Source organism: Schistocerca serialis, chromosome 4 (assembly GCF_023864345.2).
Source record: "Schistocerca serialis cubense isolate TAMUIC-IGC-003099 chromosome 4, iqSchSeri2.2, whole genome shotgun sequence".
Taxonomy (NCBI): Eukaryota; Metazoa; Arthropoda; class Insecta; order Orthoptera; family Acrididae; genus Schistocerca; species Schistocerca serialis.
Genome location: NC_064641.1, coordinates 652,633,689 through 652,658,614, shown reverse-complemented (window position 1 = coordinate 652,658,614; position 24,926 = coordinate 652,633,689).

The following is a 24,926-nucleotide window of genomic DNA, read 5'->3' as shown; positions in this document are numbered from 1 at the left end:
GGTTCAGACTTGGCAGCTAGCCTCGAGCACAGTTTTCTTTCGGCTTTTCCCAGGGCCACTTGTGCGAGGATAGCTGCTGCTTGAGAGGACTCGGGTAGGTGAAATTGATGTCAGGAGAACGTAATACGTAGCGCAAAGTTTTTTTAGAAAAGTGGGTAGGAAACTGAGACTATTGATTTATTAACATTCGCCTCTTCTCGGTGGAATATTTCGTTAAGGAAACAATTACGACTCTGGCAGGTCGATATAAAGAGGACTGGTCATTTCTTCACTGACTACAAATCAAGACTTTGTCTCTGGACTTGGAGCTGAAAACATCAGTATTCTACACGCTGCATTCTCAGCTGGAACAGCAGGCTGCGTAAGCAGACTGTGGTCGAATGTCTTGAGTCCCTGACAGAGTGATTCTAGCATCACACTTCATGGCAGCCAGCCACAGTGTCACCGTCTTACTCATATCAGACACAGTAAAATGTGTGCCATCCCTGAGAATACCGATATCTCTGGATAGGAGGATATATTTTTTGGTTTTGGGGGATGATATATAAGTTTGCTGGAATCAAACAATGTCTGCAAATATTAATGATGACACAGTGATACCACAGGTAGGTAAATTTCCAGAGATAATGATGTTAGGGATGAGTTGTGAGACTAGGAATGTATCTGGTGTCAGGCTGACTGGTGTGTAGAGAAATTCCTGCTGGTCTACGATATGTGGTATCGTATTTTAAGATTTTCTGTGGTTGTCATTACCTGGAAAGTACTAGTTGAAAGGTACTTACGTGTATTTCATATGCGCCAAAGGAGCGTTTTGGGATGATAGGCTATTGTGTATTTTGAGTATTGGTCCTCGCCAAAGTTACAATTGGACATTTTTGCATGAGGAAACGAATGTAGAGTGTATTTTGAAGGGGCCGGCCGGTGTGGCCGTGCGGTTCTAGACGCTTCAGTCTGGAACCGTGAGACCGCTACGGTCGCAGGTTCGAATCCTGCCTCGCCGGCCGAAGTGGCCGAGCGGTTCTAGGCGCTACAGTCTGGAACTGTGCGACCACTACGATCGCAGGTTCGAATCCTGCCTCGGGCATGGATGTGTGTGATGTCCTTAGGTTAGTTAGGTTTAATTAGTTCTAAGTTCTAGGGGACTGATGACCTCAGAAGTTAAGTCCCATTGTGCTCAGAGCCATTTGAATCCTGCCTCGGGCATGGATGTGTGTGATGTCCTTAGGTTAGTTAGGTTTAAGTAGTTCTAAGTTCTAGGGGACTGATGACCTCAGCTGTTAAGTCCCATAGTGCTCAGAGCCATTTGAACCATTTGTATTTTGAAGGTTCTAGAACGTTAGTGTGCTTTTGGACAACATGGTAGTTTGATAGGGACATTATTACATTATTTTACAAGTACGCAAAATGTGTGGGTTACTTCATGGTAACCAAGTTTTTTTGCCTAACGAGGGCTGGAAAAGACGTCCTAAGATCAGAGCAGTACAAGTTACACTGATGGGTTAGACGAACATCAGTCGACAGAAATCTTACCATCGGCACTGGGATATCAAACTTGATATGGATAATACTGTAATAATGTGTTTTATGTAACTATTTACTTATATTTAAGGAAGCTTGATATGAACGAGAGAAGGGAGGTAACATTGGCGCAGAGTGTTCGCAAACACTTACAGAGCATGTGATGTTAACACGAATAATTTGGAGTACTTAACTAAGGACGTGAGTACACAATGAAATGCTGTATAACTATTAAAATTTACCTGAGAACATCGTCAGCACTGCTGCTTAACTTCACCTGCTATTAGGATGGCCAATTATAAAAATGTAATGGCATGGCTCTGAGTACAACGGGACTTAACATCTGAGGTCATCAGTCCCCTAGACTTAGAACTACTTAAACTTAACTAACCTAGGGACATCACACACATCCATGCCCGAGGCAGGATTCGAACCTGCGACCGTAGCAGCAGCGCGGCTCCGGACTGAAGCGCCTAGAACCACTAGGCCACAACGGCCGACAACGTAATGGCATAATTTATGTTTTGTTTAATATGAGATTGTTCACTGGTAGAAAATATGACACAGTCAATACTTTTGCAGTAAAATCGTTTTGTCAAAAGAATAAGAACTGAATCGTTCAGCTATAAGAAAACAAATTATACAAAGCTTGAAAGAAACACAAAACAAATTGGAAGAGAAGAGTAATCAGCAAGCAAGAACCAAAACACGATTACACAAATCACTGGTTGTAGTTTTCTTATTTCTCAATGTTAATTTTTATTTGGTTGTTCAATATAACGAACTGGGGCAATGAGAGCATGCTATGTTTGTTAACCTTATGGGATGCTATGAGAAGAGGAGAATGGAATTAACACTAATCAATTAACAATAGACTAACCATTTTATAGACAGTGGTGTACGTGTCTTAACACACATCCAGTATGTAACGAAGAGGGAAACAAGGTAAGACAGCGTTTACAATTGTCATGAACCTGCCTGCTTATTAATTTTCTCCTCCTTTATAACTCCTGCACTGCAAATAAGCAAAGGGATATTTAATCCCTTTCTAAAATTATAAAGGTAATAGCATTTCGTAATATACTGCAAATAAGTCAAGGGATATATATGATATTAGCATTACACAATACTGTGGGAAGGAAATACGTAATTTTAAAATATGTTGTGAATGTGTTCTGTTAGGATAAGCTTTGTGATGGATCTGGTTTCGTGAATTGAGCAGTCAGGAGTGTGGGAAGGGGGTCGAGACGCCGACTAAACCTACGTGTGAGGAGAACTGGAGCCACGTGGTCGCAACAGCCATCCAACCCAGCTGGAAGCGGAGCAACAGGACAACAGCTGGCAACTGTTCACTGCAGGTCGTTTACTTTTGCTACCGACTGAATAATGAAAGGGCGAAACAGTGAGATGCAGGCTCATCTGGACGATGGTCTCAGAGGAGTCTGGAGTCAGATGACTGCACAACAGAGGGGTGGCCTCTCTATCAAAACATGGATCATACTGTAACTTGGGCTGGCACAGCGCTTGGTGTTTAAACAGCCAATCTCTTGCGCTGATAGCGATGACAGTACTTGTCCTGATGGTTTTATGTACAGTAGAAAATGAATAATTACCTACGTCCCATCTTATATGTAGGGAGTACATTAAAATTTTCACTGGAAATACCTATTTTCCTTGTGGAAGATGTATGGCATAGCCAGTTTGTACCACTTGACAGCACTGTGCTACGAGGCCATCGTTCCATTATCATAGTTTGCTCTCCCTGGGAGAACACCCATATCTTATCAACCGTGGCAAACAGTATTTAATTCACTTCAACCTAAACCCAGGGATAGCAAGGACTTACTTGTTCGTGTTACTCCACAACCGAAATCTGTTCTGCTCTCGATGGAGGCATTAGAACCTCAGTCTCCTGGTACAGGCGAGTTGACAATCACAGTATGCCAAACATTTAAAAGTAGCACATCGAACTTTCGCGAGAACTACCAACAGATTGTTACTTGACTACAAGCACTTGCTGACTTCGAGCAGAAGCGAAGCCATAGTCCCATCACCATTCGGACACATAGTGTTATCTCGTTGATAGACTCACTGAAACCCTGTTCCTGATTATACCTAGCTATAGAAGATGGTTGTACACCTACTGACTCCAGCCAGAAATGAACTTGCCAGATGCGCCACACACACAGTCTTTAAGCCACGGCCAAGTGCTCACCCACCAAGGTAAACCTTGTTGTCTTCCAAAACATTTGTGTGAAACTGCACCTCCCACTACCCTCGTGTGACGATGTGAAAGTGTCACAGTATATGACAATATACAAGCTTCAGTTTCAGATTAGGCTCATATTCACTGTTGTTATGTTTTCTGTTTTGGCAGACTTGCGATTTATTGATGATTATATTGTTCTTTTTCAGATGATGTACATACTTGAGTTTTCTTTCTTCTAGCATTGATATGCGCTGTGCACTCAACACTTTGCATTATGACACCTTATGTATATATTTTGGAATAAGGATGATGGGCCTAAAAAAATGCACAATTCGTTTTCTTTTATGTTGACACGTATTATCACACTTATGGCTGTCAGTAAATACGAGTGGTCTATTATATAGTGGTTGAAAATAATAATATGGTGTGCTTAATTCATTTTTATGTTTTATGTCACACGAAAGGAATTGCACACAAGATGTTTTTCCGTACACCTTCTTGTTAGATTTGGGTACTTCACTGATTTTCCTGTGTTGTTTGTTGTATCTACAGGCTGAAAAAATCTACAACATACCCACATGAAACTTGGCGAGCTTTAGAACTACAATTTATTACTTTGTACAATATGTGCTAGAGCGTTTACTTTTTTTGTTTGTAATTAACAACCAGATGACAATATTTCATGCTATTTATCGCTACCTTATTTTTTGAATAGCATATCATTATTAATCTTTGCATAATTAGTCTGAAAAATAGTATAAAATTTCAATTTCGATAACATTTTGGCTATGTTGTGAAACATATATTTCCTCAATGAAAGTTAATACAGCACTAATGACCAATATTGTATGTAACTGGTATGAGTGGACCTTAAGTCAATTGATGAAATACTATGTCACTTAGAGACTAATCAAGGACCACATTTAGAAATGCACAGAGCAATAAAAAACATTGTAACACTAGCTCAGTTCTAGCCTTGGTATATGTGTGAACAGTTGGACCAGCTGGACAAATTTTTAGAGTGATGATGAACTTCGATCTACAATAGCAGCGCCGGCCGGAGTGGCCGGGCGGTTCTAGGCGCTACAGTCTGGAACCGCGTGACCGCTACGGTCTCAGGTTCAAATCCTGCCTCGGGCATGGATGTGTGTGATGTCCTTAGGTTAGTTAGGTTTAAATAGTTCTAAATTCTAGGGGACTGATGACCTCAGAAGTTAAGTCCCATAGTGCTCAGAGCCATTTGAACCATTTGAACAATAGCAGCATCAACTAATTGCCTTCAGTATCTCGACCAGCTTTAAGTAGTCATATTAGCTTTAAGTATGAATGTGTCAAGCGCATACCCTGTGAACGAATGTGTGTTGGTTTTGTGACCTTTACTTCCGTGTTCATGAATGTGTGTTAGTTTTGTGACCCTTACTTCCGTGTTCTGTTTGGCCAAGGTACCTCTTTGTTTTTACCGTCTTTTCAGAAAATAACATTGGGAGTCATCTAATAAAGATTAGGACCTCACCAGGTACAGTTCACTTTAAAATTTTGCTTGTTCATGCCCCTTCTTTTTTAGACATACAGTCAAACTTGATGGCATCCATCTATGGCGTCACTGTCCTGTACCATATTGCACCGACGAAATAGTGAACGTCATTAGCAGCTCTGGCATCTTGTAAACATCACGAACTAGATGTTCAGAGTCAGGATCGGTTTCCCCTCCCATGTCCGTCAGTACGTTCTCTTTTGCATGGATTTCTACTCTATCAGAGCAGATAAATAATCACTGTAACTGATGTGTAGGCAGGTAGACATAAATTTCACAAAGTCAGATACATGATTATTAACTAATTCTGACCTCCAATGAGTGACTTTGACAACTGATAGTTCACATTTTTGATTCGCATAGTTAATACTCTAGGTTTGTAACTCTCGTGATTTAATTATTTATTTAGGTGCTTTTTCATTCTAATGCTTTTTGTAATAAGCTAAAGAGTTTCTTGGATCATGTCTTTGATTCGAGTAGATTTTGCCTCTCTTATCGTGTTTGATATTTTTCATTGATGGAATGCGAATTCCCCATTTTAAAATTCACTGTTAGGGCCATGATCTTTCGTAGCGTTAGTCACTCTGTTGCTTACATTTATTCCAGCAGCGTTGGGTCTCCAGTGTGTGTCTGTACCGCGATTAGTTTGGATTAAATACGCTCATACAGATGCGGAGTTTTGCAACATAAAACAAGTATTACATAACACAAAAGTATTCCTGGTTGCAATTGCATTGCCTACAAATTCCTACAAGAATATCCCTATTCCTTAATGGCCCTATTCCTTCCTAGTATCCCTTGCAAGTCGTTACTACACGATCACCTCCACAAGCTATCATACTGAGCTGTGGGGAACCTACAAACCCTCAAGCGATACATCCTTCTATCGATACATCAGTCTCACCTAACTGCTTAACAAGGTCTTCAAACCCATCCTCTTCCAACGCATCCGTTAACACCTGAGTTAACACTTACACCTTTCTGATAATTTGTGTGGCTTCTGTCCCTCTTTGATGATCAACTCCTGTACCTAACGAATCTCTTATACGATCAACTTAACAACATAAAATCCGCAATTTTCGTATGACTTGACCACGAAACAGCCCATCACTGTAAATGGCTTACCAGTCTCCTCCTCATACTCTAGAAATACGAATTTCCAATTAACTATGTACGCTTAATAGATTCCTTTCTATCTAACTATCCATCCTTTGCCACTATTAATATTACCAATTACCATACTTTCTATAGTGCTACAGGTGTGCGCCAAGGTTCTACCTTCCCTCTTCTCCTTTATATCCATCCTTCCCCTTTCCCCTCCCCCCTTCTCCTCTTTCAGTTTGCTGATGACACTCCAGAAACGCCAAACATCCACCTTTACTAGTTTTTGATCTGGTGCAACCAGTAGCTCCTGAACTGCAAAATGCAGGCAACAATTTTTGGACAAAACGCTTTCTCCTTCTGTGTCCATAACTATTACCTAAACATTAAAACCGTACCATGCAGTTAATTAATACACTAAAATATATCAAACTAACGCTCGAACGGCAGCTTGCATGGAAACCTCAATTACTACAAATCCAACTGAACTCCCATAGTACACTAAAGCTAGTAACTGGCCGAAGATAGGAACGGCAACCCACCAGTGTACACTACACTATAAAATATTGTTCTGTGCTATCCTCTCCGATGCCATTGTTGCTTTGGTATCCATCCCACCCACATTCTATCACTCACTCCAAATCCTTGAGTGTAAGATAGTATCTCGCTTTCCAAACCCCTTCTTTGCCTTTCCCCTCATGGATTCTCTACCCTGTCATCAAATTCTCAATCCTTCTCACCCACACTGAACACCACTGCATTCCCTACGGTACCTACAAACTAGATTTCAGTAATCCCATTGTTTCCCCTCTGAAAACCTGGCATGCAGCCGTGCCTATACCATCACATCTTACCGTCCCGACAAGCACAGCCACTCAATATTATATCTAAACGCTCATTCGCCCGACTCGCTCTGCCAGACACTGAAATCTACCCCAATATTTTTCCATTCTATCGACTACAACTCTTTCTCACATATTCCACTTCCTCTATATGTTTTCCCTCAGTTCTCCTCTTTATACTATTGCTTTGTCCACACACCAAACTCCACCTCACTTTCTATCTTCCCAACATCCACGCAACATCCACTTTCATATCCATAGATACCACCCAACTGACTCATACATTTACAGCCTCCAACCCTACAGAACACCTGTCCTTTCCCTGAAACCTCTTCTTTCTCCAATGCGAGTACTTCAGCTGTTTAGAAAAAGTGATGTGATCCTTTCTAAAAATAAAAAAAAAGTCACGGTTTGTACAACGTATTACAAATATATGTTGTCGTTTTTATTTAATGTTTGTCTTTCGATTTTAATGCGAAAAACAAAGAAAATCAACACATTAATATTATGTCAATGTCACCAAACAATCCATTTGTAAAAATTTTCACATTTAAATCTTACTTGTCTCGTTTTTATGCCTATTAAGGATTTTGTCTTAAGAGCGGGCTATTGTACCTCTGGCAGCCAACTCTCTGATCAAATGTGTCACGGACGAAGAAATAACGATAAAGAAAAATTAAAATGGGGGTTCGTTCTGGAGACTGTATCGGCTGCAAATGGGGATAATCCACTGACACTGATAATGAGCAGATTGTCATGACATGGCACCTGGGAGGAACATCTCGGAAACAGCAAAGTTTGTGAGCTGTTCGCACGCTGCTGTCGTGAGCATCGCCGTTCGGTGCACATTGTCGACCGTGGGACTCTCCAGATACGCCACTCATGTTGAATCAACGACACCATCAGTTACGATTGCAGTGAGCATCGGCTCATTTAGATTAGACAGTGGATCAATGGAAACGCGTCGCGTGGTCGGAGAAACGTTTTCTCGTTACACGAGCTCGATGGTCGTATTGAATACGCCATCATGCAGGCGAACGGCTGCTCGGCATATGCACCACTCAGCGCGGGTGAAGGCAGTATGGGACTTCCACAGAACTTGTAGTAGTAATCGAAAGCTCAGTGACAGCTGTGGACTAAATGAACTTTATTGTGGACCACCTGAATCTCTTCATTCTTGGTGTCTTCGTAGTCGGCAATGACACCCAGTCAACAGTCTTCCGTTGAAGGCTCGCGTGAGTTCATTGAAGACGGTTGACTAAGTGCCCAACGTGCATTTTCCTTGTTTTTCCGATTGTTTACTGTCAGTTCCAACAAGTGAATGGGCTATGTTACCGTGGGTAAGTAGTAGGTAATAAAATATACTGAGTAAATTGGATGATTTTTTTTTTATTTCGTCCGTCTCAGTTGCATTGAAATGAATTTTTTGCTGCAGTGGTTACCGGTTTGTCCGATATATATATATAATAAGGCTCATCGGCCATTTGACCATCTTCTTCTGTGCGGAATCGGCAAAAAGCCGAGAGTAATGAGTATAATGGGCAGGGGTACTATGAATATAGTGCGGAACAGTAAGTTGGGAATGTGTATCTCACGGGAAGGGTGCCAGAGATAAGTCCCTGCAATCGCAGGGTCCTATGTTCGAGTTCCGGTCGGGGCACACATTTTCAACTGTCCCCATTGATATATATCAACGCCTGTATGCAGCTAGGGATATTCATTTCATTGTTATTTCAAATAAAAGATGTGTCCAGTTCTCAACGGGTGAGCACCTACCGTCACGTGACACCATGCCTTGAATAAACAAATAAAACGTACATTGAGAAAAAGATGTCTTGGTCAGAGCTGTTCGTAACTTAACATGTAAAAAAGAACAAAATGCCCGATGAAAGTGCTACATACAAATGAATATTTATATGCATTTCAGATCAGTGATGATGCTTTAATAAACTGACGCGAAATAAATATAGCCGTTATTATCATAGACACGATTCCAGGCTCAGAATCATGAATATGAAAAGGACACTGCTTATTAATTAAGTAAAAATACCATATTTTATAATGTGCAAGTTACCTAAATAGCAAATTATTGTTAAGAAAATATAAAATACAATAATGAACAAACACTGTAGCTGATGATAAGAATTGACATTCAAATTTAGAAGCGGTAAGGGAGGTATCGTGAGTCCCTGGGGGTAATTCGGGCCTCCTAAATATCTAATAAACAACACGGAGCATTCTGTTGGTGAATGCATCAGTTAGTAGTAGTCGTTCATAGTTTCGCCTGTAGAGCTCCTTGATTCATTAGCTAGTTTTACCAACGAACAGAAAGGTTGTCTTCTTCTCACCGCCGATAAGAACCTTGTGAGGCAGGCGTCCCTAGCAGTATTACTATAGTTAATGGGAGTACTCATTATGATATTTTCTTTTTATTGCACATGTGTCAAAGATTATGCTCCATTATTACGAGGCCTATTCGGAAAGTAACGTCCGATCGGTTGCAAAATGGAAACCACTGTGGAAATAAAAAATGTTTATTTGCAACAGTTAGCTACATCTTTCAGGTACTTCTCTACGTAGTTGCCGCTCCGATTTAGACATTTGTCGTAGCGTTGTACCAACTTTTCAATACCCTCATCATAGAAGGAAGCCGCCTGTGCTTCCTGCCAATTCTCTACGCTGGTGTACAGCTCGTTGTTGGTGCCAGAACGTCGTCTTTATAGCTAGCGGTTCATGTGAGCAGAGAGCCAATTACAGGCTCTATTGCGGGTGATCAGACGCTTCCCATAGAAAGCGTTGCAGCAGCATCTTCATTGCCTCTTCAGAGTGCGGCCGAGAATTGTCATGCAGAAGGAAATGTATGACTGTTATGTCATGTGGGCTGCATGACATCGGGCGAAATCTCACACCACGCCCTCATACTTGGCGGCAGACACTATTATTCTAAGCATCTTTACTTGCTCACTGTGCCCTCAGAACTCAAAAGAGCAACGTGATGCGATAGACAGACATACTAGAGACGCTGCCCAACACATCTGTGCAAAGCTTCATCGGATTTTCGCTGTGGTTATCATTTCGCACTCCATCGGATCTTGCTTTCCGGATAGCCCTCATTATATATTGTAATTTCTGGTCAATGTTAGGGGATGATCAGTTTTTGTACACAAACATGGCGGTGTTGGTATTATCAGCCCCTTTTGTGCTGAGAATATGAGCCCCCAAAACAAAAGGAGCCAAATTATAAAAACTGCAGAACTTCTGTACAAATTTGTGTTGTAGATGTCCCACAAAGAGTTAATGCAAGGGAGAAAACAAAAAATAATAACTGGGTGCACACAAGACATGATAAGATCTTTACAGGCACTATCAGAGAAAAAATGGGCCTAAAAAAGGCAGCAAAATCTTTTTCTGTAGCTAGAGCAGTCCGACAAAGGCTTTTTTTGTCTTGACTTGCCTTTCGAAGATGCAAATAGTCAAAAAATTTGAAGGAAACAAAAAAATGGCTCTAAGCACTATTGGACTTAACATCTGAGAACATCAGTCCCCTAGACTTAGAACTACTTAAACCTAACTAACCTAAGGACATCACACACATCCATGCCCGAGGCAGGATTCGAAACTGCGACCGTAGCAGCCGCGTGGTTCCGGACTGAACCGTCCTAGAACCGCTCGACCACAGCGGCCGGCCTGGAAGGGAACCAATTTTGTCTGCTGATATGGAAGACGGACTTGTTAAATATGTAATTATAATGGAATCTAAATTATGTAGCCTCGCAGGAGACGATGTGCAACGTTTAGCTTTCTAGTAATGCGAGAAAAATGGAATCTCACATCCATTCAGTGGTGCTGTTGCTCGACGGGCCTGGATCGACCATGAGTATTTCATGATCCGCCACAAAGGTGTTCTGTCTCTGCCAAAATCTTCAGCAACTTCACTTTATCGTGCTAATGGTTCTACTAAAGAAGCTATAAACTCTTTTCTTAACATTCAAGAGGCTGAGCTTGATACACAAAAGTATCCACTCTATTGTATATTCAGTGTGGATGAAACAGGTATATCCATCATGCAAATCAACGTTCGTCATTGATTGGTTTTAGAGGCAAACTGTAGGTTAGTGTTTTAAGTACTGCTAAGAGAGGGAGTCTCATTATTGTCATGTGTTGCATGAGTGCCGAAGGAACATTTACCACAACACTGACGATTTTCCCGAGGAAAAATATGATAGAGATTTTAATGAAAGGGGCCCCACTTGGTGCCACAGGTTGCCAACTGTCAAGATGGAAATATATTAACAGATTGGTTCAAAGGCTTTATTAAAAAGACCAAGCCCACAGTAGAAGACCCTGTCCTCCTTATTCTTGATGGACACAACACCAGACACACACACACAAATACTGAGATTGCATTCACTCTCCAAACAACCCATAAATCCCACTTTTGGGCAGGAAATTTATGGGCCATTGGAACACTACTACAGCGAAGATATTCGACAATGGACGTGCCTTAATGACAGACGACACTAGAGCCATATGACGTTCGAGAAATATTTGGCAAGGCTTACTAATGTGTCAAACTGGAATAACTGCTGCCAGTAGTTTCAGAGAGACAAAAATTTACCCCTGCAACCGACTTGTTTTTGTGGCAATAAGGCACAGTTATATCTGCAAAGTCTCCACCACAATAGTGGAATGCTTTCTCCTTGTTATACAATTACTGCTGATTCTTCTGAATAAGAGAAATCCACGTATTGTACAATCGGCACCTCAATTAATTCCAGCCATAATATTTTTCTGTGTGCTGGGGTTGTAGACAAAAGAAGCTGGTTCCCACTGGTCCATTCGGCTTTCTACATCAATGAAACCTAAAGTAGCTGTTTCATCAAGACACGTTTGGCCCATTCCGAAGTCCAATCAAACATTGACAAACAAAGGTCTTAAGTCTGTTCGTCTGTTCTAAGTCTGTTCTGCCTTCACATCAACATCTCTGTATAAACTGAACAGAAGAGAGCAAAGGAAGAATGTAACAATAAATACAAAGAACAAAGACAAAAGGAAACAAAGTGATATGAAAGACTCTAGGAATGAGTGTTAAGAGACAGGATGTCACCCGTAACTGGTGAAGAACAAAAAATAAAAGATAAAAAAAAATGATTCCCACGAACTCCTACAAGTCACGTTCAAAGATTCCCTTCATTCGTCATTGGTCCCGTTCTTCCAGGATCTTTTTCCGTCCACAGCAATGTCGAAGATTTGATGTTTTACTGGATTTCTGATATTCACGGCCCTCTCGTGAACTGGTCGTACGGGAAAATCCCCGCCTCATCGCCGACTGTAACACCACGTTCAAACTCACTTAAATCTTGATAACCTGCCGTTGTAGCAGCAGTAACTGATCTAACAACTGCGCCAGCCACTTGTTATCTTATACAAGCGTTGCCGACCGCAGCGCCGCAATCTGTCTGTTCACATATCTCTTCATTTGAACACGCGTGCCTATACCAGTTTCTTTGGCGCTTCAGTGTATTTTTCTGACGTTGGGAGCAATGAAAACTATATTCGAAGGATTACTGATGTTTACTGTAACCTTGATTCAAGTGAGTCTTAGTAGTAGTGGAGCGGCCGCAGGAATGTTCAACCGATGAGATTCTCTAACGAAAGTGGTGGGCATTTACAGAAATGCATTTTAGACTCAGATTTTCTGTTCTTCATGTGGTGGGTTGCATGATGCACCACATGAAAGCTTATGCTTTTCACAACGGACAAATGCTTCGCCAGCTGTGTAGTGCCTTCCGGTGGTGCGGTAACTAAGGTAGATTTAACTAACAAATGTAAAAAAAAAAAAAAAAAAAAAAAACTGGTGCACATTCGAATATTCAGCTGTGAACAGGCAGAGTTAACTAGTCGACGTGCGACCATACTGTGTCAACGTTGAGTCACAAAACACAGTACAGCAACATCTCTAAATGAAGTGTTCAAGACATTCTCCAGAATGTTTCGAAGAAGAAGAAAGCATGTGCACAGTCCGTCTCGCACATACTGACTTCTGAACAATATCGACACGTGGGCGCCTGAGCTCGGCTTGATTGAATTGCACAACGCGGAGAAAAGCATCACGGGTGACGAGGCTTGGTGTTATCAACATGAACCTATCACAGTACAATGAGGTTCATAAAATCAAATGAAGGGTCAAGCTTTGACAATATAAGCAACATTAATTGCATTGTGACACGCGAGTTGAGTAACGTCCCACAATAAGACCTTTCTGACAGTCTGATTTGATTGTACGAAAGGTTCTGTGCGGCGTTGTAATCGAGTGGGACGAGCAGATTGCAGAGAGATAGAGAGTCAGACAGACAGACTAAGTACGACACCTGAAACGTTAAAGGCAGCTTCTTAACTTTTCTCTATCCAGTCTCTAAACTTTTCTAACTGCGGGATGTAGATAAATCAGGTCAATTTTAGTCACATAGCTCCATTAAAAGCTTGGGCGATGCCTACTTATAGGGAAATGTGGGCCAAAACACGTTTTTGCTCGCTTCCCCTTAAGGATTCCACAGGATTCTTCTTATGTCGAAGTTGATCATACTCTCCTTAATTACTTGTCAAACCTTGGCCTCACAGCTCGGAGGGCTACAAACTGCTCTTCTTGTGATCCATGTGAAGTTTCACAGGCTTCGAGTTTGTAATTACGGAGCGAACTCACCTGTATAGACCTGGTGTCGAACGTGATGAACGCAACAACAGCATGACGGATGATGTTCGTGCACTGTCATATACCGGACGCTGTTTCGACGCCCCGGAACGACTTCCTCTCCCATGCCAGCCTATCTATCTCAGAGAAGCACTTTCACTCAATGTCATTGGTTAGTTTTGGGTGTATTCAAATTGCTCTGAGCACTATGGGACTTAACATCTGAGGTCATCAGTCCCCTAGAACTAGGAACTACTTAAACCTAATTAACCTAAGGACATCACACACATCCATGCCCGAGGCATGATGCGAACCTGCGGCCGTAGCGGTCACGCGGTTCCAGACTGAAGCGCCTAGAACAGCTGGGCTTTGGGTGTATTGCAATCTCTCTGTTTCCCTACACTTTGTACCCTCTTTAGCGCTACTGAGTGCCTAATTTGCGACACCTTCCTTCCAGGATTACATTTGGGTTGGTTGGTTGATTGAATCGGGGAATAGGCCAAACAGCGAGCTCATTGGTCCCAACGGATTGTGGAAGGGTGGGACGTTCCTCAACTCGTGTGTCACAATGCAATGAATGTTGCTTATACACTCCTGGAAATTGAAATAAGAACACCGTGAATTCATTGTCCCAAGAAGGGAAAACTTTATTGACACATTCCTGGGGTCAGATACATCACATGATCACACTGACAGAACGACAGGCACATAGACACAGGCAACAGAACATGCACAATGTCGGCACTAGTACAGTGTATATCCACCTTTCGCAGCAATGCAGGCTGCTATTCTCCCATGGAGACGATCGTAGAGATGCTGGATGTAGTCCTGTGGAACGGCTTGCCATGCCATTTCCACCTGGCGCCTCAGTTGGACCAGCGTTCGTGCTGGACGTGCAGACCGCGTGAGACGACGCTTCATCCAGTCCCAAACATGCTCAATGGGGGACAGATCCGGAGATCTTGCTGGCCAGGGTAGTTGACTTACACCTTCTAGAGCACGTTGGGTGGCACGGGATACATGCGGACGTGCATTGTCCTGTTGGAACAGCAAGTTTCCTTGCCGGTCTAGGAATGGTAGAACGATGGGTTCGATGACGGTTTGGATGTACCGTGCACTATTCAGTGTCCCCTCGACGGTCACCAGTGGTGTACGGCCAGTGTAGGAGATCGCTCCCCACACCATGATGCCGGGTGTTGGCCCTGTGTGCCTCGGTCGTATGCAGTCCTGATTGTGGCGCTCACCTGCACGGTGCCAAACACGCATACGACCATCATTGGCACCAAGGCAGAAGCGACTCTCATCGCTGAAGACGACACGTCTCCATTCGTCCCTCCATTCACGCCTGTCGCGACACCACTGGAGGCGGGCTGCACGATGTTGGGGCGTGAGCGGAAGACGGCCTAACGGTGTGCGGGACCGTAGCCCAGCTTCATGGAGACGGTTTCGAATGGTCCTCGCCGATACCCCAGGAGCAACAGTGTCCCTAATTTGCTGGGAAGTGGCGGTGCGGTCCCCTACGGCACTGCGTAGGATCCTACGGTCTTGGCGTGCATCCGTGCGTCGCTGCGGTCCGGTCCCAGGTCGACGGGCACGTGCACCTTCCGCCGACCACTGGTGACAACATCGATGTACTGTGGAGACCTCACGCCCCACGTGTTGAGCAATTCGGCGGTACGTCCACCCGGCCTCCCGCATGCCCACTATACGCCCTCGCTCAAAGTCCGTCAACTGCACATACGGTTCACGTCCACGCTGTCGCGGCATGCTACCAGTGTTAAAGACTGCGATGGAGCTCCGTATGCCACGGCAAACTGGCTGACACTGACGGCGGCGGTGCACAAATGCTGCGCAGCTAGCGCCATTCGACGGCCAACACCGCGGTTCCTGGTGTGTCCGCTGTGCCGTGCGTGTGATCATTGCTTGTACAGCCCTCTCGCAGTGTCCGGAGCAAGTATGGTGGGTCTGACACACCGGTGTCAATGTGTTCTTTTTTCCATTTCCAGGAGTGTATTATCAAAGCTTGACCCACCATCTTAAACAGCCCAAAACATTAGCAAACTGCTGTTTACGATTGCTTCTTCTTCATTATTTCTGTCATGTGCAACAACAACTGTTTTAAATAATAAAAATTACAGCGCTTACGTGAATAACATACAGTCAGGAGAGCAATTTCGAACGTTTTTCTGTTCCTAAACACGTATTTACTTCAGTAATACGACATCTGAAATCGTCAATGTAACTTATATATATATATATATATATATATATATATATATATCGATAGGAACTGAAGTTGGAACTCATAAACCAGTGCTTGTTTGCTTACTGGTACTGGTTCTTGTTAGTTACATTTTCAGCTTTCAGCTCGTATGCACAATATTTTTAATATTCACGTCTGCAAAAAAACCTTCCTATGTGTTCTTTGCTAGCCTATAGATGTGTCGAATGAGGGAAGATGCAAGGCATGCAATCGTATCTTGCGTATATCCGCATAGTGAACGATTATTGAAATGTCAAAAAACAAATAAAAACAAAAAAAAAACAGAACGGAATAGTGGTGCACTTCCTTGCAGAACAGAGTAGTTGTTTTATTAGATTGTCACTGTACTTTACACATCTCACTTTGAAATCTTGCTTATGATGTGTCATTCTGTGCGTGACCAATAAAAGCAATTTACAGGATAAAAAAACAATTTTTAAACATATTCCAGCATTGTACAGTACTTTAAATGTGATTAAGCGAATGGTCTCAAACGCTTAGAAACCGTAAAAAGGATATTTTGCCTTAATCTGTATGTAAGACATTTCTTAGTGATGATACCTATATGTTACCTACGTAACCTAAAGGGGTACTTTTCCAACAATACGCTGTTTGCTTCTTTTCTTGGAATACTTCTCGCCAGTAGCCCTGTCAGTTTTTCAGGAATAACCGAACATACCACAATTGTCCCTAATGTACGTCCACTTTTATCATCTGCTTCATTTTACTTTTGAATTTCATTTTGAGGTTTTCGGAGTATAGAAGTCTTTGCCATGCATTCTGATACACCCATAGTTACTTAGTTTCATGTTCCATGTATTTTTGCATGGTAAATCTTAATGATGTGAACCAATCATTTTATATTAATATCAATTTTTTTGTAAATATGCCTCCATGATGATCAGGCAGATGTCAGTCAGTAATTCCTAGTCTTCACCATTTACACATTCAATGATAGATGGTCTTTTGTGGATTAGGGGTTGTCAAAGAGAAACTTTTTCAGATTTGTTTCAAATTTTACTTTGCTATCTGTCAGGCATTTTATATCCGTGGATAACTGATCAACACTTTTGGTAGCAGCATTGTAAATCCCTGTTTGTGTTACGGACAACCTTAATGTGGCTTAATGAACGTCATTTTTTCTTTTGGTATTGTGATTATGTACGCCACTGTTCCTTTTGAAGTGCAGTAGACTATTTACAACAAACATCACGAGGGAATATCTATGCCGTGGAGCTGCTAGATTGCTACTCACACGCCGTGCAGCAGGCAGGCACGCAAGATGGAAAGAGTGTTCGCGTAAGTTTACGGCCAAAGCCTTCTTCAGAAAGGAAGCAAAGTACACACACACACAAACACACACACACACACACACATATATATATATATATATATATATATATATATATATATATATATATATATGTCCGTTGTCTCTGGCTGTTCTAGCCAAATTCTTACTTTAACGTGGGAGGAAACGTGAACAATGAAAAATTAGGCATGAGATACTGCACCGACAATCGGCGCGGTTGCGTAGCCGTGTGTTGTGCGGGCACGAGTCCGTTGATACAGCTGTGGCTCAGATGTGAAAGGGTTTACGATTTGGAAGGTAATGAAAAACACAGGAAAGGAGAGAAAGTACGCACATACTCAATTAGTGCACCCATAAACAACTCAAGCTGGTATTTTTTATGGAACAATAACGTCTGGACATAGTCAAAGCACCCAACACACTCTAAACTGGGCAAGGGCACGTCAGAGTGACGCCACAGGGAAGTATCACTGCGGTGATCCGAGGGGGTATCAATGCGGTGAACTTAACCTTTTGAGCTACCATGGCGGACGTCAGCTTTCAAGTTGGTGACGTAATGACTACTTCAAATGGTTCAAATGGCTCTGAGCACTATGGGACTCAACTGCTGAGGTCATTAGTCCCCTAGAACTTAGAACTAGTTAAACCTAACTAACCTAAGGACATCACAAACATCCATGCCCGAGGCAGGATTCGAACCTGCGACCGTAGCGGTCTTGCGGTTCCAGGCTGCAGCGCCTTTAACCGCACGGCCACATCGGCCGGCCAATGACTACTTCCATCCTTTTTTAACTGCATGGTTAAGACACATGGTGCGCACAGGTAACCTGAGGTCCAAAGAATCTGTTTAGTGATGAGACCCAACGTATCTGAGTGTGAAAGTACAAACTACAGTATGAATACGATTCGTTGGAGAAAATCTGTAAAAACGAATGCGCCAGATCGACATTTCACGTACGTTGCAACCCAATCTGTAGCGCAACCATCTTTAACACACATTTGTAAATCTGAATTACTGTTTATCGTAGATCGACTCACTAGTAAACGAAAGTAACGTGTATTTTGAAGAAGCATGAAAGCCAGCCGATAATGAATTGTATCAGTTCGAAACTGCAACGGTACTTTTTGAATAAAGTAACCAAAAGTAAACTTGTGGCTCGTTGCTCCTGTGCACAATCAACAATTTAGTCTCTGAGTGTTCACTTTTAGCCTCTTTGTTTCTATTAATGTGGAGCGCTCCCTTTGCTTTGCCTCATTTTTCTGATGGTTTTGAGCACCTTATCCCACTTTTCATTGTCTAAAGTTTTCACTAGTTTTTCAAAAGTTATAAAGGGATGCAAGTTTTTCTTAGTGCTACCTCACACTATTACGAGGAAGGAAAGAATTTCTTCTCACGCCTGAAAATTAATTAATCTTTGTCTAGCATATACACTCCTGGAAATTGAAATAAGAACACCGTGAATTCATTGTCCCAGGAAGGGGAAACTTTATTGACACATTCCTGGGGTCAGATACATCACATGATCACACTGACAGAACCACAGGCACATAGACACAGGCAACACAGCATGCACAATGTCGGCACTGGTACAGTGTATATCCACCTTTCGCAGCAATGCAGGCTGCTATTCTCCCATGGAGACGATCGTAGAGATGCTGGATGTAGTCCTGTGGAACGGCTTGCCATGCCATTTCCACCTGGCGCCTCAGTTGGACCAGCGTTCGTGCTGGACGTGCAGACCGCGTGAGACGACGCTTCATCCAGTCCCAAACATGCTCAATGGGGGACAGATCCGGAGATCTTGCTGGCCAGGGTAGTTGACTTACACCTTCTAGAGCACGTTGGGTGGCACGGGATACATGCGGACGTGCATTGTCCTGTTGGAACAGCAAGTTCCCTTGCCGGTCTAGGAATGGTAGAACGATGAGTTCGATGACGGTTTGGATGTACCGTGCTCTATTCAGTGTCCCCTCGACGATCACCAGTGGTGTACGGCCAGTGTAGGAGATCGCTCCCCACACCATGATGCCGGGTGTTGGCCCTGTGTGCCTCGGTCGTATGCAGTCCTGATTGTGGCGCTCACCTGCACGGCGCCAAACACGCATACGACCATCATTGGCACCAAGGCAGAAGCGACTCTCATCGCTGAAGATGTCACGTCTCCATTCGTCCCTCCATTCACGCCTGTCGCGACACCACTGGAGGCGGGCTGCACGATGTTGGGGCGTGAGCGGAAGACGGCCTAACGGTGTGCGGGACCGTAGCCCAGCTTCATGGAGACGGTTGCGAATGGTCCTCGCCGATACCCCAGGAGCAACAGTGTCCCTAATTTGCTGGGAAGTGGCGGTGCAGTCCCCTACGGCACTGCGTAGGATCCTACGGTCTTGGCGTGCATCCGTGCGTCGCTGCGGTCCGGTCCCAGGTCGACGGGCACGTGCACCTTCCGCCGACCACTGGCGACAACATCGATGTACTGTGGAGACCTCACGCCCCACGTGTTGAGCAATTCGGCGGTACGTCCACCCGGCCTCCCGCATGCCCACTATACGCCCTCGCTCAAAGTCCGTCAACTGCACATACGGTTCAAGTCCACGCTGTCGCGGCAAGACTGCGATGGAGCTCCGTATGCTACGGCAAACTGGCTGACACTGACGGCGGCGGTGCACAAATGCTGCGCAGCTAGCGCCATTCGACGGCCAACACCGCGGTTCCTGGTGTGTCCGCTGTGCCGCGCGTGTGATCATTGCTTGTATAGCCCTCTCGCAGTGTCCGGAGCAAGTATGGTGGGTCTGACACACCGGTGTCAATGTGTTCTTTTTTCCATTTCCAGGAGTGTACGTTTTTTGTTCTATCGCGCTGCTGAATGGCGTTTCCGTCTAACAGACTTCCGATTGTAACGTATTATTTCTTGGTCGCCCATTTGTGTTAGCCCTGTTGGCTTCTGTGGACGCTTCGGCGTTTCCGACTCCAAGAGGAAGACGATTGTTCGGTCTGAAGATATTGGACCGGTCTTTGCCTAATCCTCCTAAATGGTGGTGTTCGGAGCCAACTAATTTCCCCACGACAGCCGGTATTTTCGTACACTCGTGGCAGAGCTCGTGGAATAGACCTGCAGTACTCGTTGGGGGAGGAGGTAAATATTGTACCCTCTGGAGCTGAGAGGTGATGTTTTCGTAGTGTATTTCAGTGTTCGGGAGAGGAAGATCTTTCGTGATATACTGACAAGGGAACTGTTCAGTACGACATGTCGAGACCTGTCCTGAAATTATTTATACGGGAAGAATACACCAAAGGGAACACAATGGCAGAATTTTAGCTGCTAAGATTCACTGCAAGTATCATTCTAAAAATGTTACAAATTGCCGAATTCGTAGCTCGCCAGTCGGCTGGAGGTATGCACACTCCTGCTGTAGCTGCGGGAGACAGCACATGCACAATACTGTGGGTGCATAGCCGTGGTTGATGACATATTGGCAAATAGTTAACGAGGTACAAGCGCGATTTAATTTGTAAAGTGAGTTTCAGTTCCGGTTGGTAACTTCTGTGACATAATTACAGTACTATTCAGTTGAATTTGCAACTCATTTAATATCCATAATAATTAACAGTTGCCTTTGCTGTATCACTAATTTTTGACAGTGGAGTTAAAAAAAGATTAATTTTCTTTGTGTTTTCATCTTATATGCTAGCTAGTAGAATTTGTCGTTGCAGAGGTTCCAGACTTTCACAGCAATGTAGAATTCAGTTGTTTCCAGCCTTGCAAAGATGAAATGTGAAGAAAGTGGTATATAGTCAAAATAATCTACTTCTCCTGAGACCTGCATATGTGTTATTTATCAGTTAATTAAAGGATATTCATTTGAAAAGTGTGGGCATTTAGTTTGAAATTGTCAGAACTTTAGAAGAAATAACTGACGATTTTTGTACGATGATTTCTGTACTAATTAAAATCCAGAAGAAAAACACAGTAGCGTCCTAGCTGGAAGCAAACATGTATCGTAATAGCTTTAAGTGTTAAAGAAAAGGTTGTAAATCTTTTGATTAAACGAAGGAGGGAGAAAAAGTTAAGCAGCCGTGCAAAGCCGCTTCTATTTCGTAAAATCTGATCTCGAATTGCATAAATACAACAAAGATTTACACGAAATACGAAATACTCGAGAAACTGAAACATGGAGAATTGTGAAAGAAAAAAGATTAGAAATTTTTAGAAATGTTCGCGAGAAATGAGCCGTTACAGACGGATATCTACATTACTAAGACCTCTGAATTGCAAGTGAGATTCACACTACTCATTTCCAAGTTTATTCGACCTTGTTAAAGAGATTCAGAAAATTATATGGAAATGGAATTCGGAAAATTAGTGAGTTTACGTCAAGTAAACTATTAAAGAGACTTGATTCGTAGGCAGTACTACAGAGAAATTCATAGCTGACGAAGATGAAGCTGCTTCTTATCTCCTAAAACGCTATGAATAAAACCAAACAATCAAGATCCATGAGAACTGCGTGGAAACCGCACTATATCATTTCAATCGAAAGAAAGACAGAATTGCTTCTGCATTCGATGAATAACAATCATATCCTACAATGCCTGAGATAAGTGTCAGTAGATTACTGTTTTCACAGCTTTAAAGCTGTCCTGATGAACATCAAGGCAGGTTAGGGCCAAAAATTTAAAAAGAAGGACTGATTAGTTTCAAAACATCCCTTAATCGACGTAGCAAAATCTGGAAAAAATTGAAGAGTGAATTCCAGTGTTAGATCCGAAACATACTCTTACCAGCTGCAGAAAATAATTCACTGCAGTAGATGTAGATTGGGGATTGTGGCGGACCTTTTCAGATCTAGCACTTTCTTACTCTTTTTCTGCACTTTTTTTCGCACTCTCAACTTTTTGCACTTTTTCTCACTTTATAGACACTTTTCAAATATGGCACTTTTCCTAAACTTGAATTTTTCCACTTTTCAGGCTCTTTTTGCACCATTTTTGCAAGTCACAATTTTTCCAAAAAGTCATAAAAAACCAAGTGACATGATCAAAAATTGACGAAAGAACCAACTTTTTCTATCACACTTTTCTAGCGCAGTTATAGTGCAGTTTCTCAAATTTGTTAATGTTAGATAAAGATCCATGAAAACCAGCTGTTTAACAGGTTTCTAAATTACATAGAAATTTTATGTTTATATTAGCACATTGTTGATTATTAATCATACAAAAAATTGCAAATTTTCTTTTTAAAATTTTTACTTATATAAATAAAAACTACAATGTAGTTAAAAATCTCAGAGTCAAATGAAGTTTTGATAAATAAGATATGTAAAAAATGTGCTGAGAGCAAGAGTTTAGATTATTTTCATTGTCAAAAGACTGGAAAATATGGTTACACTAGTTATTGTAAGTAGTGTATAAATGAACACTATACGGAAATCATTAATAATAATATAGAAGAACACAATAGAGTAAAAACTATGGAATGAAACATCTGGATGTAGTAAAAAGATGTTCTGAAAATAACAATAAAAAAATTACTTGAAAAGGTTCTTTGTGACTGTGGGGAATATGTATGTAATTCTTATCTCAATACACATCAACATACAAATATTCATATATTGAAGACCACACATTTGGATCCATTGTATTAGAAAATTCTTTGTGACTTTGGAAAGTGTATAACAGAAACGTATTACAAAAAACATCTAGTAAAAATAAAGTGTAATCAGCTCCAATTTTATTGTGAACCATCAAAATTTTACATATCTCGATTTGAAAAAATAGATCCTAGCTTACCTATTTTAGAAAACAATACTATTCTAGATATAGGCATTGAAACAGCAGACATACGTAATGAATGAAATCAATTACATAAATTTTATTGGTGACCAACATAATCTAACAAATTTAAACATATATCAAGGAAAGTATTAATTCTCACCTTCTTATTGCTGACCACAGCTGTGGGAGATGACAGTACTGATAAAGAAAAAGTTATAAAATACTTACATAATTATGGTTATCTGGATACAGAAACTGATAACATTGAACTAATTTCACAAAATAATGATAAACTGAAAGATGCTTTTACCTCACTCCAACAAAAATACAATTTAAAACATACTTGTGAAATAAATAAAGGAACACTGGATTTAATGAGTCGACCTAGATGCAGCGCTGAAGATCATGTTACAACATTTACAGTACATGTTTCAAAATGGAATAAAAAGAATATAAAATGGACACACTTTGGGCAACTAAAAGAATGTATGAAATAGGAGAATTAACTTTTCAGATGTGGCGAGACAAAACTGATTTAATTTTTGAAAAAGATTACATAAATTATAATATTATATTTTCCATTAAAAGACTCTTTCATAGAAATGCAGGTTCTGGTAGATATTTTTGTCCAAGACATTTTGCTGGAAAAGGGAAAGTGTTAGCAAATGCATTCTATCCAAATATTAGTAATGACATTACAGAAATTCATATGGATCAAGATGAGGCTTGGTACTTCAACACTGATACAAAAACTATAAAAAAACAATAAATTTGTATGGAAGTTTGGTTCATGAGATTGGACTTACATTAGGTTTAACACTATTGAGCACAGAAGAATCAATTAAGAATGCAATGTATAACAGTTCAATTATGGTGTTACAGAAAGATATTCTTGCAATACAAAATTTAAATTAAAACTGAATTATCCTGAGCCACCAAGTCAACCACCAAGAAAAAATGATGTAAGTGAAACTGCACCATAGTTGTTTGGGTTGACTAATAAATTGAAATACTTCTTAATTGTTGACCAATTGTTCTATAGTTACCATGGTACATTGGTTTGGATAATGGATTTAGAAAATATAGACATTAACACAAAGCCACAATTCATAAGAGATTGGTTAAACTTTTTACAAAATAATTTTCAGAATATAAGTGCAACATGTCAAAGAATAAATGGAGATGCATTGTTTATTAACATGATATATGCTATTGAAATACCATTCTTTTGATTGAAAAGTGGCTATACAAAATCTTTAACAAACTTATGACTGAAAAAAACAGTTTTTCATTCTTTAGTTATCACTTATTCTGGTAAAAGTTTGGTCTTTTTCGATGAAGTGTATTTCATAGAAATTGATGAATGTAAAATCATTTATACCAGATTTGGAAGAGTGAAGAGAGAATTTCCAGGTTTACCACTTACAGTAGAATTGGCATTTCGATGTACAAATGGATTGTTGTATTTATTTATGGGCAACAATTTCTATGAATTTAGTGAATTTTCTAAGACTTTGTTACAGCAGGTAAATACGATCTTCCTTTGTTTCGTTTAGATTGTTCAAAATCCAGTTAAAATTTTCAGTTATTGTAAACAATTTAAAGGAGACAGTTAATCAGTTGGAGGTTTCAGATGACTAGTGAATTGAATAGTGAACATATGGTAATGTGTCCACTTTATTT